Genomic DNA, 16047 nt, shown 5'->3' with positions numbered 1-16047 from the left:
GGTGTGCCCATCTTTGTGACCTCACTGAGATTGCTTACCTCTGGCCCTTGGTGTCCCTTCCTGTGGAGGTAGCAGCCCCCAAATCCCTGCCTCCCTTCAGCACTGACTGAGGCGGCCCTGAAGTCTCCCCAGGACTGAGACTGTTTCTAAATCCTGTTAACTGCACACCCACATGAAAAACAAAAAACAAAATATCAAGTATGCAGACAGGAAAATAAAAATACGTGAATCCTCCCTTATTCAACAGGCATTTAAAAAGTAACAGGAAAATTGTGATAGTCTTTAAACAACCACCAGCTATCACGTCCTGTTGAAATGTTTTAGCTAATCAGGAACATCTTTACCAAGCACTTGTGTGTTCAGGAAATCAGTTGACAGGTCCCAAATAACCTCGGAGCCTGCGACCTGACCTCCACTCACGCACATCACCTCTCCAGAGGAACGTGTCCTGGACACCTTTCAAATGGTGAGGAACAGGAACAAGGGTAGCTTTCCCTCAACACCACAAAACAAGCTCGACCCCGAGGAGCCCGGAGAACAGCGACGTTTGTTTAGATGCTTTCCCACTGTCCTTGTCAGAGCAAACATTCCCATCCCACACCGCCCAGTGTTTAACTCTCCCTGGGATACCAGCAGCCGTCAACCCTCAACAAGCTGGAAACAGAGGCCAAGCTGATAGGAGGCCTCTCTCCATTCCTTACTGAATTCGCTCAGGACACGGATGTTCCCAAACACATATGGCCCCGAGTATTCCACACCTGGGGAACATTCAAACAGCAGACTCTGCAAAGACGTTCCCCTCAAGAGAAACTCAGTTTCTAACTTCCCTTAGGGAAAAACAGGAGACCCAGAACTTTCCAGAAAATCAAGTGTGAGAGGAAGCCACTCACCTCTGGCACTTCCTAAACCTGCCTTCCCGCGGGTGCTCAGGGATGTCCCCGCGACAGCCCCGTCCACCCAGGACGGCAGCAGGGCTCAGGCAGCCAGCACCTGGGCAGCTGGCGAAGCAACCCCAGGGTGAAAACGCCATCCCAGGCACCACTTCCCGGAGCCCCTCAGCAAGAAAAACAGAGGTGGGACAGAACCGAGGGCTGACTCGAGGCTGGGGAGCCACAGACCCGCACAGCTCAATCATCGGACATGCTCTTCTGTGGACAGAGCCCAGGGAGAGGCCAGCACAGAGACCCTCGTGCCGGCTCCACGGGCCAGCGTCCTCCAGGGCTGCAAGTTTGTGATCACAGCTTCAGAATTTGGTTCCAGAATCTTCCGGAATCAAACACGCACCAAACTGTAAAGCTGCCAGGACAGCAGGGCCCAGGAGCAGGCTCAGGGGAGGACCACTTAGAAACCCCACACACAGCATACACGTGTGCATGCTTACTCCACACATGCCACCGCTTCACCCAATAGTATACACGCAAACGCATGTATGTACTCCATACACACCCTCAAATACACTCACCAAATATGATGCGTGTACACACTCCACACACACCTTCAAATACATACGACACACATGAACATGCTCACTCCACCCACACCTGCTAAATACACTCAACCACACATGCACAAACGTGACACACGTGCACACTCATTCCGGACGTCACACCCCTCACCAAGTACACAGGTGCACACACCTCCAAGTTCAGAACCTGTAGACTCCACAAGCTTTGGTTTCCCCCACTGTTTCTCTCATCACATGAGATCCACACACAGGTGTCATTTACTGACATCTAACACCCGGGGAGGCCCTTAGACAGAACTGCAGTCACAAGTCGGCTTCATTCAGGCATTCATCACCAGCCTCCTGAAGCCACCTCCTGTCCCCAGGGGGAGCGGGGGCCGAGACCGGAGACGTCACTGGGCTTACAGATCCCCAGGCTGGCAACCCAGCGAAATGAGGAGGGCTGGGCCACGGCCCTGGAGGGAGACGGGTACTGGCTCAAGGATGCGGAACATGAGTCCTCATTTCCAGACAGTGTCACCTACGACAGCGTCAGGTGAAAGCCAGTGGTTTGGCATTCCTGGGATAGACAGTTCTGGAAATACAAGGGAAGCTTTTTACTCCTCCCCTCTGAACACATGAGGTCCATGGTCCCCTCACATCTAACACTGGGAATCCGAATCGGTGACTCCTTGTCCACCTGAGGACCACCCAAGAGGATCCACACACCTGCTACAACAGCAGCACCGCACCTGGTCTGCAGGGGAGCAAAGCAAATCCCACCTTTATGACTAAAACTGGATTACCCTGACACTGGCAGCCTGCAGTGTGTGTATCGTCAAGCCCCCACGTCTGTGCCACCTGCAAGAGGAACACAAGCCCTTAGTCCCAGGTTCTCAGGACGGCCTGTGAGGTAGATGCTGGCACCTTCCCATCTCCCAGGGGAGAGGAGAGAAGGCCACGGTCAGGGCTTGCATATCAGGAGGGTCGGGATTCAAACCCCATCTGCCTCACAAAGCAGCCCTTACCATTCAAGTGACTTCTATCGTCAGCCTTAAAATGTACCACAGTTACCAGCAATTCTGAGTGCTGTTCCTTGGGACATCATAAGCAAACATTTTGTTAGAAAGGTTTTGCCAAATCTGCTTTCAAAATCCTATGGTATGAAATGACTAATGAAAATTTGAGCTATGAAATAAAGCACATAGTTAAATGAATCCCAAAATGACTATCGCGAAGGAAGTTTTAACTTGAAGTGAAAAATATCCTCCAAATGACATCAGCCAGAATTATCTTCAATCATTACTGATCCCATATGCTTCAGGAATTATACAGCATCATCTCAGATATGAACTTAAAACCATTAGCTGAATGCACATTTCAGCACAACCAAAGTTCTGCTATAATAAGCAGCACAGGCGTCTCTGGAGAGGATTTTAATTGGGACTACAAACGATGTGCACGATCGTGGTAAGAGGTTTCATGCTGGCTGTTCTCCAAGGTGCGACACAGAGAGACACCACTAACCTCAAAGACACCTGCTGCTTTGTAATGAGATGAGAGACGATGTGGACGGACTACTGTAAATATTCGAAAAGGAGAAACAATGCAAGGAAAGAATCGTATCAGTTACCCTTTACATTCTTAGAAAAAAACGATTTTTCTTTTGGGATGATTTTAAAAGAAAATGACATTTCTGGATTTTTTTTAACTTTTCTTTCTGAGACAGGGTCTTGGCTCTGTCGCCAAGATTGGAGTACAGTGGAGCAATAGCAGCTCACTGTAGCCTTAAGTGATCTTCCCACCTCAGCCTCCAGAGTACCAGGGACCACAGGCACGCACCACCACACTCAGCTAACTTCTGTTATACAGATGGGGTCTTGCTATGATGTCCAGGCTGGTCTTCAACCCCTTGGCCTCAAGTGATCCTCCTGTCTTGACCTCACAAAGATTTAGCCTAAGCGACCATGTCTTATCGGAAAACAGACATTAGAGCAAATGCATTTCTGTAAGATTTTCTACCTCTTTTCACTGGAGAAAAAGGTAACTTGCCTCCAAGGGTCGGAGACAAAGACGTTACTGCAGACAAGAGCGCTGTGCATCCCGGGAACCGCTACACCACGAGGCACGGCCGTGCACACTGGACGCAGGAGTAACAAACGAGGCTAGCACAGGCCGATGCTGGCCCTCTCCAGAAGCAGGCCTATCCTTCCTCCTCTCCTCAGCCCCCTCTCCCTTCAGGCCTCAGTGGCTGCTGACAGCGGAGAGGCCACAACTAGAGGAGGCTCTCAACTCCACCAGGGACAGGAGTCCCGGACGCTGGGGACTCAACTGCTGTCCTCCGCATCCACCTCCTTCTGGTCCAGCCTTCTCAGGAGCCAGGCGTGGCCACTTTGACCCTCTTTTCCCTTCTGTGGCTCCTACAAAAAACCAGTTCAGAGAGCCCAGGCTGCCTTGCACTCCAGGGATACCTGGCACAGGCCCCCTCCATGTCCTTATCCAAGCTCCTGGGGCCAGAAGGGTCTTGCAATATTTCACTTTCCAGTTGACCATCCCCAGCCTGAAATCCAAAGTGCTCTAAAGAGCATTTCCTTCGAGTGTCATGAGGAAGCTCAGAATGTTTCAGGTTTTGGAGCATTTTGGAGTAGGGACTCTCAGCCTTAATTTGAACCTCTTCAAGGAAGCCACACACTGAAGCCCCCGATGTCCACCCTACACAATCCCAGCACACCATCTGAAGTCCTCAACAACAGATTTTCTTTCTTCAAAAATAACCACAAGTCACAAACTCACACACAATCACAGAAGGGGGTTGTGGACACCCACACAGATGATGAAATTTAACTGTCACATTTTTACCTAGGTAATTTAAAGTCATTCCTCAAAACACACCTGTTTTACTGAGTTGCATTTTAAGGTGAACACACACAAATCATTTCAGGGAAACAAACGTCACTTTGGGCTGCGTGTGGTTTCTTGACTCCCGTGAATAACTCAGCGTTCACCCTCACTTCTGGATAAGGGAGACGATGCAAAGAAAACTGTTAAAACAAAGACATGAAAACAAGTTTAAGAAGGGTTTGAAAGGTTCCTCCTGTCCTCCTGGAGGGGAGACGAGGATGCCTGGAAAGCTCACGGGGGACAGGAGCACAGCCTCCTCGGTGTGTCATGGACGCTGCCTCACCAAGGGGAGAGGATGATGCCTGGAAGGCTCACAGGGGTGGGAGCACAGCCTCCTCAGTGCTTTCTACAGTCAGCAGCTTCAGAAATTCCTGCAGAAGCAGAACACATCATGAGAACTGAGACTGGAACACCCCAAAGAAAGGGATGAGGGGTCAAAAAAAGCATTCGATCATTACCAAGGAGCGCGGGCATGAAGCCGCTTCAAAGACCGTGTGAGAAGTCACTCATAGGCGTTTCAGAAAATAAGGGTAGTGCGAGATTGCTCGATCAGCTCAAACAGGCTGCCGTCCCTCAGGCCATGAAGTCCCTGAGATGAGCCTGTCACTGAGCAGAAGTCACTCGCATCTCTGCCAGAGAAAGTACTACAAGCTGACACATAACCTCAGGAAACCTGGGCTTCAGCCGGTCAACAGTGAGTCTGACATGGTACATCCCTCCAGATAGTTAAAGACCCCAGGGGTTCATCGGACAACCTCGAAGGGCTGTGTCTGTCCAGCTCCTTTTCCAAGTTCTGGATGATTTTTCCTAATGCACTATAAGCAGCATGTTCCAATAGAGATGTAATTAACTGGATGGGTGTCCTCTTAATTTTGAAATTAGAAACACACTTGGCCAGGCACGGTGGCTCATGCCTGTGATCTCAGTACTTTGGGTGGCTGAGACAGCTGGACTGCTTAAGTCCAGGAGTTCAAGTCCAGCCTGGGCAACATTGCAAAACTCCATCTCTACAAAAAATACAAAACTAAGTCAGGCATGCGGACACGTGGAACATGTGCCTGTGGGTCCTGGCTACTCAGGAGACTGAGGCAGGAAGATCACTTGAGCCTGGGAGGTTGAGGCTGTAGTAAGCTGTGCTCACACCACTGCCTGGGCAACAAAAAGGTTTTTTTTTGCCTGTCTCAAAAAAACCAAAGAGAAAAAGAATTATATACCTGACTAGGCCAAAATAAAAGAGGCCTTCGCTGCCTACATAAAGGGCTTTCAGAATTCACTTCCATCCTTAGGAAAGGCGGCCAACACCAGGCTGTGTCCCTTAAGATGCCCTGTCTCATATGGGAAAAAAAATCAAGAGAAATCAAATAAAGGCCATAAAATACATCAGTTTCAACACTAAAATTTGATAGTATGCTTTAAATTGAAGATGAGTTAAGTCACATTTCCAAACCTCTGAAAGCACGGTTACTGGGAGGGAATGGTTTGCAACACACAAACGCAGCTCTGTAAAAGTGCCCAGGCTGGATGAAGGCTCAAACGTCAGTGCAAGGAGAAAGTCTGAACAAACTCTCTCCTGCCCTGCTGCTGTCCTCTTCCAAAACACACTGTTTATCTGTCAGTTTAGAACAAGGCCTAGGGAGGTGGGAGGCAGGCCTGGGAGGGTCACCTAGCATCCAAGCTCCTCACCCACACAACTGCACGAGGCTGAGCTGAGCAGTACACACAAACACAACTAATTCTCCCCAAAAAGAAGACGGAAGGCAGCACACTGCCATGCCAGGCACCCTGCAGATGAGAAGATTGAGGGGAGCCAGAGGTACCTTTAATCTTGCTTGCATGGTGGAGGGAGAGGAATAATGCCACTCACTTGAGTGTTGCACAATTCTTTCTAGCACTGAGTGGCAGAAAACAAAAATTATAGATGCTTCCTCAGATAAATGTTTCTGAAGAACTGAACATAAATTACGTTCAGGAAATAGCATTATGAATGCCTTAAGTGCTTCTGTTTTCAATAATCCCAGAGTAATTCTATAAACCCGGGAATCAGTCTCACCCAACTCCAGGATCACGGCCCAGGTGACGTGGGCACACACATATCCTGAAGCTCCAATACTCAACTAAAGTGGGGCGAGTGAAAATGATCCTGGGTATAATTTACACGGACACAGGAAGGTGGCTGAGCCCCAAACCCCTAAACCAGGAAGACCAGTGTCCTTCAGGGGCCTCACCTCTGTCCTTTCGCAGCCTCTGGGAACCACCACTCTGCTCTCTACTGACACAAACGCCCCTCCCAAGGTACAACACCAGGAAGATCATCATTCAAAACTGAGGAACGTGGCAGAACAAAGCTGTCAGGAGATTTTAATCACCAACACCACTTGTTACATGACCCAAAGATGATTAAAATCTCAGGCCCTTCAAGACTGAATGCTATCTATACTTAAATGCATTTCATCACCATATTGGGGGGTTATTCCTTTGTTTTGCTGCAAATATATCCAACTGCTGTAAAAGGAAAAGGCAATTTGTTAACGAAGCTTCTTGGAGTGTCTCAACAGGCCTCGAGGTAGGATAAAAGGCAGGACTTCCTGGCAGAAACGCTCAGCTCTGAGGTCAGGTGGAGTTCTTGAGCACCAACCAAGGCAAAATAAGGTCGAAGACCACACCACACTTTCCTCAATCACATCTTCATTCCACCTTTCCTTCTATTTCTCACGACTTCACTGGGAGAAATTGTGCTAAAAGAAAATGGAAACACAGACATACATAGGAGACCCTACAGATGCTGAGAATGGGTGCAGCCATCACAGTCCGAATGTCCTTTCAGGGCCATCTGACCTGGCTGGGATCCAAGTATCCGAGGGCAGGATTGTATGTCAGACCTGTGAAGCCAAGATTACAGCCACTGAACGGCAGTTTTCCATCCCACGGAAACCGGCCTTTGTAGGGGCTTCCTCGGGGACCACCGACCTCAAGCCACCACCCGTCAACTACTTCAACTAACCTACATCATGGCAGAGGCCTCCCTAGGCAGACCAGCCCTGCCCAAGTCCTGCTTCATGGCAAACCCTCCAGACAAACGTCCTTGGCCTCTTCCGGGAGGCTGTGCTCGGAAGGTGCCCTCATTTACTTCTGTGGCTCTGAGACATTTAACTAGAGCCCAACACATTTCTTCCTGTTCACATAGTATTGAGTTAATCGATTTTTATGAGTAAACTTTCACTGGGAAAAATACCATTTCCGGAGCCCCAGTGACCACAATGAAAATGTTTTTACCTTCCCTTACGTGACATCGGCAACGCCAGGTCCAGGAAACGTTCTGGATCTCAGATAATGGCAAATCCACTCATAGTAAGTCTTGGTCTTGTTTCACAAGCTATCAAATGCTGCCCAGAAGCAGGAAAAACCCCACAACGTGGCAGGGAGGGGCGACCAGCGTGAGTTCTAAGGCCAGACCACCCGGATCTGCTGACAGCGTGGTGAGGGGCAAACAGTGCAGGGTCTAAGGCCAGACCGCCCGAGTCCCGCTGACAGTGTGGCTTGAGGAGTTTCCTAAACCCTCTGCTCTCCAAGTTTCATGTCAGAAAAATGCAGTGATAACCGTGTCCACCTCGTTTAAATATGTATATATATACACACACATATATATATACTCTAAACCTACAGCCCTATAAAGGTCATTAATCCTAGTTATCCTCAAGGCATTGAGCGATCAATAATGAGCCATCCCCCTGGCTGCTGACCTGCCACAGCCCCACCCTCCGGAAACCCCGCATCCACACCAGCCACACAGGATGAGGCCAGGGAAGGAGCAGGACTGTGTCTTGGGAACTTAAACTCTGGAAGCTGAGTTAAATCAGTGCCACTCAAATCTTGTCACCAACTATCTTGTTAAATTGGGAGATTCCATCTCTGGGGATCTTGAAGGAACCTGAGGTTCTACATTGAGTGAGATGAGCACTCGTGCTGCAATGAGACGGCAGGGAAAGCAACCGAATCTGGGGTCGCAGCTGCCTGAGGCTTGGGTCCCACCGGGAAAGTGGCACCAGGGCCCTCAGGACAGTGGCGGAGGTCCCAGGAGGCAAGTCCTGGTGCAGAGACTCATGGACCCAAAGATTGCTCCAGGGCCAGGAGGGGCTGCTGCGCTGACAGCCACGAGGCAGGCAGCCTTCGAGCTCCTCCAGCTGCCATCCTGCAGGCAGGGAGGACAGTGCCCAGACCACCCTGGGGCTCCCCCCAGCCTGCCAGGCTGGTACTCTTACTCCAGCCACTGACAAGAGTCCCCATGTTGCAAGCTAGGTTGAAACAGTGCCTCAGGCCTCGGGGCACATGCACCCCCCTGCAGGGCTGGGATGGCTATTCCCACACATCCCCAACTCACAGCAAAACTTAAAAATGAAAGTTGGAAGATACAGCCAGGAAACCAATGCTCAAGAAGCAACTCCAGGGTGACTCTTCCTAGAGCTATTGCTATTGAACATCTTTAAAAACATTTCCAGGGTGACTTCCCAGAGCAATTGCTGTTGAAAATCTTTAAAATTCTTCATTTCAAAATTAGCTTTTATTACACTGTCTTCCCTATTCTACCAAGACTCTAGAAAACAAAACCATTACAATTTCCAATTCTATCTTATAGCAAGTTAGAAATACACGTTTCCTCAAAGGATTCTACATGTTTCCTTGGCAATATCCTTTCCACGCCCCGTACTACTGCCCACAACAGAGAAGGCTTTTCCAACTCAACCCAACCCAACCCAACCCAACCCAAGGGCCCTGAGATAGGCCCCTAACGAATCGTCTACAAACTCTTGAGACAGGCTTGCCCTGACAAATCATCTGCAAACTCCATCTTCCATTAAAAACAGTACCGAAAATGAGCATATTACCACTTTTTAAAAATTACTGTAAAGTGGACAGTGTTCAGTTCTGTGAATTTCGGCACAAATATTCCCATAATCATCATCACACAAGCAGAACAGTCCAACAGCCCCAAACCCACTCACGGGGCCTCATAAGCATACCCTCCCATTCTCAGCAACCACCCTCTCCGTGTCCTCCCATGACTCGGGTCTATCTTTTGCGAGCGTTGTGGCAAAACACTCGCAAAATCACAATTTCCTGGGCATCGTGCTTGGAGGTGCACCCAGGGTGTCCTGTGATCAACAGCCAGGCCTCGGGGCTGCTGGGTATTTATTATTCCACATATGGCTGTGGCACATTGTAACCTGTTTTGGACAACTATAGACAGCGCTATTAACATCTGGGCACAGTTTTTCTTAAACATCAGATTCTGTTTCTCTAGGGTAAATACCCAGGATTGGGGTCACTGGGACCCACGTTTGTGTGAGTTCAGTTTTGTAAGAAACCGCCAAGCTGTCTGCACCGTGCTGAACCCCAGCATCGCACAGGAGTCCCGACTGCCGGTCCTCACCAGCACCTGGGGCTGTCGGAAGACCTTAGTCAGGCGCTCCAGCAGGGGTGTGAACAAATTCACTGCGGCTTCGGTGCACATCTGGGTGCAACCAGTCACGCTGAAGGTCATTTCAGATGCTTTCGGGCCATCCTCCCGTCCTTCTCAGCGAAGCATCTGTTCAGGTCTCTTCCGCTTTTAAGTCAGGTGGTTAGGGGTGTCTTTTATATTAGAAGTTTAATTTTGATGAGTCTTACCTACTTGTTTTCTTCCTTGATTATGGATCATGGTATGGCTAAGAGCTCTCACCCTAGGTCTCCACAATTTCCCTTTCTTCTGCAGGTTTTGTAGTTTGGTATTTTACATTCAGGGCTATGATCCACCTTAATTTTCATACAGGAATTTCTCCCTGTTTTCACTCTTTTGCATATGGCTGTCCCATAATTCCAGCACCATTTGTTGAAAAGACTCAAATTCCACTGAACTGCTTTTGCATCTTTGGATCTGTTCTGGACTCCACTCTGTCAGCTGACCCGTGTGTGTGCATCCTCAGCATAATTTATGACTTTAGTGGCTGTCTCTGTGAAAAAAAGTAACTCTGTCTGGAAGCAAAAACTACATTAGAAGTGCTCTAAATAAGATTCTTCCTGTTGTCAGGAGAGCAAAGCCACTGCCCTAAGCAGAGGTGAGGCCTCAACAGCTCCCAGGCACAACCTTAACACACAATGGGGAAGGGAATTCATTTCAAGGGCCACAACATGAGACCAGCATAGCCATGAAAACTGCAATAATTTCACAACAGAATGAAATTCATAAAGAATTGCTCAGAAGCGTGTGATAAGTTACATAAATCACTGTTCCTTAAATTCTGACGGTTGACTAGAACAGAAATAGCTTCACGGTACAGTTCAAACAGGAGAAAGGTAGGTAGGGGTGGTTTCCACACCACACAGGGCCTGCAGGAAAGGGACACTCTTCCTCTAAACGGGAGATCCCGGGAGTGATGTGATAAGCCATGGTGAGAGTCACAGAACTGTGCAAGCCGGAGTCGCGGCATTTGCCCCACCACGGAACCTGTGTCCATGAACGACGAGGCTCAAATGTCAGGCCGGGGCAACCGAGGCAGTTATCAGGGGACAAGAAAACGAGCGCACGGTGGAGGCAAAGGTCTGAAATCGCGCGGCAACTTCGAGTCAAGTGGGACAAACTGACTCAAAATACAGATTGCAAAAACCACCACAGAGAGCTGCTCCTCGGCTCTGGAAAGGCTAAGTGACTAATGCCCACACTGAGCATCTGCTCCCAGAGACGACCCTGGTGACCTAAGGCCCAGCTGCTCCGAACCCGCGCAGAACCTCAGTGAGGAACTTTGTTGGTATCTTACAGCACATTGACATGTTCCCTTAAAATCTGGTATTTCATCCACAATGCAGGCGCCAGCTTTGACTCATACACATTCCGATTAAACAAGATAATTTACACCCTGACCGTGCCAGGTAAGAGGTTTACTACAATCTTTAAACAGAGCCAGAGGCTACAGTCTGCTCCTCCACAACACCATGTCTCTACAAGTTCGATGGGTTTTTACTTTCCATGTCTTCACTTGCCTAGTGCTAGAAAGCAGATAAAAACAGAAGGAACCCAGAAACACTATTGAATGAGACTCAAATATCTTGCAGTCATCATCGAGATGAGATGTTTATTAAACAGAAATGTTCTCCCCTGTAGAAAGCAGCACACATCAACACGCACCGATAACTGTCGCCAGCATTCCAGATCATCTTCCCTTCCATGGCCACAGTGCAGGGCAATGGACCACGCACACCTGCAGACCCACGGAAAGCGGGGTGACACGGCCGATTCTTGTAGCGAGCAGGCCAGGGTGCACTCAAAGAGCATCTCTTTCCAGAGGTCTGCCATGGAAAGTTACACATTTATTCCACGAGTTAATGGCACTGCACCGAACATTTCTGTAAGAGTCTCTAAGCAAGTATTTCCTTCTGCCTACAATGGCCCGACACAAACTGAAAAGGCTCTTGGAGCTGCCAAAGACTTCAATATCCCCTTAACTATTGTCATGCACATCCATGTGAAGAGACCACCAAACAGGGTTTGTGAGCGCAACATGGCTGTTTATTTAACCTGGGTGCAGGCGGGCTGAGTCCAAAGAGTCAGCGAAGGGAGCTAAGTGTGGGGCCGTTTTATAGGATTTGGTTAGGTAAAGGAATATTACAGTCAAATGGGGGTTGTTCTCTGGCGGGCAGGAGTGGGGGTCACAAGGTGCTCAGTGGGGGAGCTTTTTGAGCCAGGATGAGCCTGGAAAAAGAATTTCACACACACACAAAAAAATCATCGCTTAAGGCAAGGACTGGCCATTTTCACTTATTTCTGGTAGAATGTCATCAGTTAAGTCCAGGCAGGGCATTTGCACTTTTGTGATTCTTCAGTTACTTCAGGCCATCTGGGCGTATATACGTGCAAGTCACAGGGGACGCGATGGCTTGGCTTGGGCTCAGACGCCTGACAACTACAGTCTTTACTTTTAAGGTGTGGGGTAAGATCATATAATCCCCAACTAAGCTCCTGATGCTGTGTGTGGCATCCAGCAACAGCACGTTCCATTCCTGGATTACATTTGACTCAAGAGTCCACAGTGAGAACGATTTCTGGTGAATGAAACACCAGGCAGGAGGGTGATTCCGCTGGGCAGCTCTTCACACACAGCCCAGGAGCTGAGGGGAGAGGAAGAGGCCCACGGGCGTCCACCGTGCTCACGCCCCCTTGGAATGCGCCCCACTCCTAGAGACCCGGACCCAAGGGAAATCTGACCTGAAAATGGGCAAACCCTCACTTTGCAGAGGGACAGGGACTCGGGGCCACAACTTGACCTCAGAGCAACACAAGTGCAGACAGCACCCCAGGACACCCTCTCCACCCAAATTCAAGGAGGAAAACGAACGCCCCGCCCCCTTGCGGAAACCCCCGGCTGCTGGAGAAGACTCCTGCCGGCGTGTGCAGCCTCTCCCGTCCCACGTTCCGGGCTCAGCACCTGTGCTTCAGCCCTGGCACTGCTCGCCACACCCACAGGTGTGCCAGGAGGGGCAGGTCCTAAGGTCTCCACTGCACCAAAGCCTGCAAGGCAAAGGGGCAGCTCCCTCCAGCAGGAGTCCAGAAGCACACACTGCACCAGCGTCAAGGCATGAGAATTCTCCCCTCGGTCTCCGAGTCTCCAGTCTGTTGCCCGCCACGGTCTTCTGCCAACGGCGAGGCCCAAGCTGGGCGGCACATTTGGTTCTCACCATTTCCCTTGTCAAATCAATACTGCAAACATATCCAATTCATCCTGTCACTAAAAATGAAATAATCCGCCATCTCCATCACAGATGATGCAATCAGGTTTTCATTACCGGGTTTTGTTTTGTTTAGTTTTTTGGTTTTTTTCTATTTTGAGATGGTGTTTCTGCTCTGTCGCCCAGGGTGGAGTGCAGTGGTGCGATCTTGGCTCCCTGCAACCTCTGCCTCCCGGGTACAAGTGATTCTCCTGCCTCAGCCTCCCAAGTAGCTGGGATTACAGGTGCCTGCCACCATGCCCGGCTAATTTTCATATTTTCAGTACAGACGGGGTTTCACCATGTTCACCAGTCTGGTCTCGAACTCCTAACCTCAGGGGATCCACCTGCCTCCTTCTCTCAAAGTGCTGGAATTACAGGCATAAGCCACCACTCCCGACCATTACTGGTGTAATTTCTAAGCCACTCTCTCACACCCACTCCCTTTTTTTTTTTTTTTTTTTAAGAACCAGCTTTATGCCTATATTTTTTCCAAGAGAACCAGTTACCCCATTTCAAGTACAAATAAGACACGGTGTTTAAAAACCAAAAATGCCCACTTGCACAGAAGTCTCCAAATACCCAGTCGATTTAAGCCTTGAGAATAAGATCAAGCTGTTGGCTGAATACAACTTCCCTTTCCATCTGTCTGCCTGTGAGTTAGACACAAGGATGAAGCCACGAGCTAGGGACATAAAGGCAGGAACCAAGGTAGCGGAGACTCCAAATAAAAGCTGGAAGACCAACACAAATGCACCACACCCTGCACACCCTCCTCTCCTTCCTTTTCAGAATTTCCAGAGGATGAAACAGGGACCTTCTCAGACGTCCCACGATGCAGGCGGCCAGAGGGGAAGGCGGCGGCAGCCTGAATGAGGCGACCGGGAAATCACATTCCACAAACAGAAATTCTCCATGTGCTTTACATCCTCTGTCTCTGAAGAACTATGCCAGGCTAACAGTCGCTAGAAAACCGCATTCAAGTGTCATTTCCCATTTCAAGCAAAGAAAACAGTGGTGGGGCATGAGGGAAAAACATAGCCATGTGTTCTGGGCTATTAAATAAGGTTTTTTCTGTTATAAACGTATAATTTTACATTCTCAGATTTCTGTATAATTGATATGCTTCCTAATTAGCAGACATAGTAATAAAAAGTGAATTCCAAGTGTAAGATCGGAGGAACCGTTCACATGGCTTCAGGTTCTGCTACTGTGTTTCAACTTAAGAAAATGGTTCTGTGTGTTGGTAACAAGGCCTGAGAGTCTGTGTGAGAGTCAGTGTGGCTGTAATCAGGGTTCGTGTTGGCTCCCTAGCAGAGGATGTTACACTGTTACATTATCTTCTACAAAAAATCCTGAAAAAATGAAGGCTGAATAGACATACACACCCTCCCAAAATAATCCAAATGTCCACCGATATGAAAAACAGATGAATTACGGCTTCCATCGTGGAATATTCTTCAGCAGTGAAAACCAACTAGAGCCACAGGTGCCAACTAGGATAAAGAAAACCTTTTAAACACGCTTAAAGTGAACTGACTAGGCAGAATTCCTTGATTACAGGCATCTGCTCCAAAAGGGTACTGTTATTAATCCTGTGATGTAGAATGATAGTTAGCAACCCTGTTTCGGGGCACATCTAGAAAAAAGGAAAATAATGACTACACAATTTTAAATTCTTTGTAAATTATAACTATTACTATGAAAATTCTAAAAATGTGAAAATCTTCCCAACTGTTATTGGACACGCTTCAAAATAAATACCCTGGCATTGCTTGCCACACCCACAGTTGTGCCAAAATAAATGAAAATATAGCCCAAGGTAGTAGAACTGAAACCTGAAGATGTACGAGCCGTCCCTGTCTCGCTATCTATACATCGGGTAGAAATTTAAGAGCAGGTAGTGACACTGCAATGCAAGGCTCAAACCAACTGGGTATTTGGAAACTTCTATGCAAAGTGGCATTTTCGGTTTTTAAACACGGTGTTATTTGTACTTCAAACAGGTAACTGTTTGGTTCCCTTGGAAAAAATATAGCCATAAACCTGGTTTTTTTAAAAAAATACGGGAGTGGGTATGAGAGAGAGTAGCTTAGAAATTTTAAAAGTATCAGCAGGGAGCAGTGGCTCATGCCTGTCATCCCAGCACTTTGAGAGGTAGGCCCAAGGGGCCTTTGAGGACACCGGTCTCCTCTGCTGCCTGCCTGCTGGACTGACCCCCCCATGACATTCACTGGGTTTCCACCCCTGTCTCATTCAACATCCCAAGGGTGGTCTTCATCCTCGTCTGGGGCTCAGCTCTGCCCCAATTTCCTAAATCTCTGCCTTCAGAGCCTGAAAACACCCACGCCCAGGGTCACCCTAAGTCCACGTTTACCCCCAGAGAGTCCCCATTTTATGTTTTCCAGGCATCGCCTTAGTGATAATTTATCCTGTAAATTCCAACTGCCTTCACACCTCACCCCTGCTGTCTCCCAGCAGAACCCACTCAGATGCACATGCCCCAGACCCACACCCAGGTCTGTACATGCTGCCCTGCTCTACCCATGTGGGGACCACCTCTCTTTCTTGAGGAATCAGCTGGCGATCATCTCCTTGTGGAGGGCTGCCCTGACTTCCAACTCTCTCCAGCAAAGGCAGAAGCCATCCTCGGTACTTCCCCAAAACTCAGGCCAAGTATGAAGATGGCGCAGATGCTAGCTGTGCCTGGGATGCCATGGGCAGGGTCCCCAGATGCTCTGCACATGGCCCGGGGCACCGCCTGAACACAGCAAGTGCTGAAGAAACAAAACTGACGTGCACTGACCTCTGATAGGGCCTCCTTCACCATCCACATCTGTCTCCCCTCTGGACAGTAAAATCCACAAGACACAGAGGGCTTGTCTCACTCATCTTCAAACTCCCAGGGTCACCCTGGTAGGTAAAGGGGACTCAAATGTCTTCTGAAGGAAGCGACTGGTTAGCTG

The 16047-nt window shown here is 48.9% G+C and overlaps 1 long non-coding RNA gene across 6 annotated transcripts in view; it reads right to left on the bottom strand.

The window, feature by feature from the left end:
• Nucleotides 1-16047, bottom strand: part of LOC135967504 (uncharacterized) — a 143310-nt gene that overhangs the window by 100372 nt on the left and 26891 nt on the right. The window contains exon 3 of one of the 6 annotated variants that reach the window (XR_012423990.1): nucleotides 4337-15994. The exons of the other annotated variants lie outside the window; for them this stretch is intronic. This is a non-coding gene — a long non-coding RNA (uncharacterized lncRNA). The remainder of the gene's footprint in view (nucleotides 1-4336; nucleotides 15995-16047) is intronic. 6 annotated transcript variants of the gene reach the window in all.

Source organism: Macaca fascicularis, chromosome 15 (genome assembly GCF_037993035.2).
Source record: "Macaca fascicularis isolate 582-1 chromosome 15, T2T-MFA8v1.1".
Lineage (NCBI taxonomy): Eukaryota > Metazoa > Chordata > Mammalia > Primates > Cercopithecidae > Macaca > Macaca fascicularis.
The sequence above is the reverse complement of the archived record's forward strand: the minus strand, read 5'-3'. Positions and strand labels throughout refer to the sequence as shown.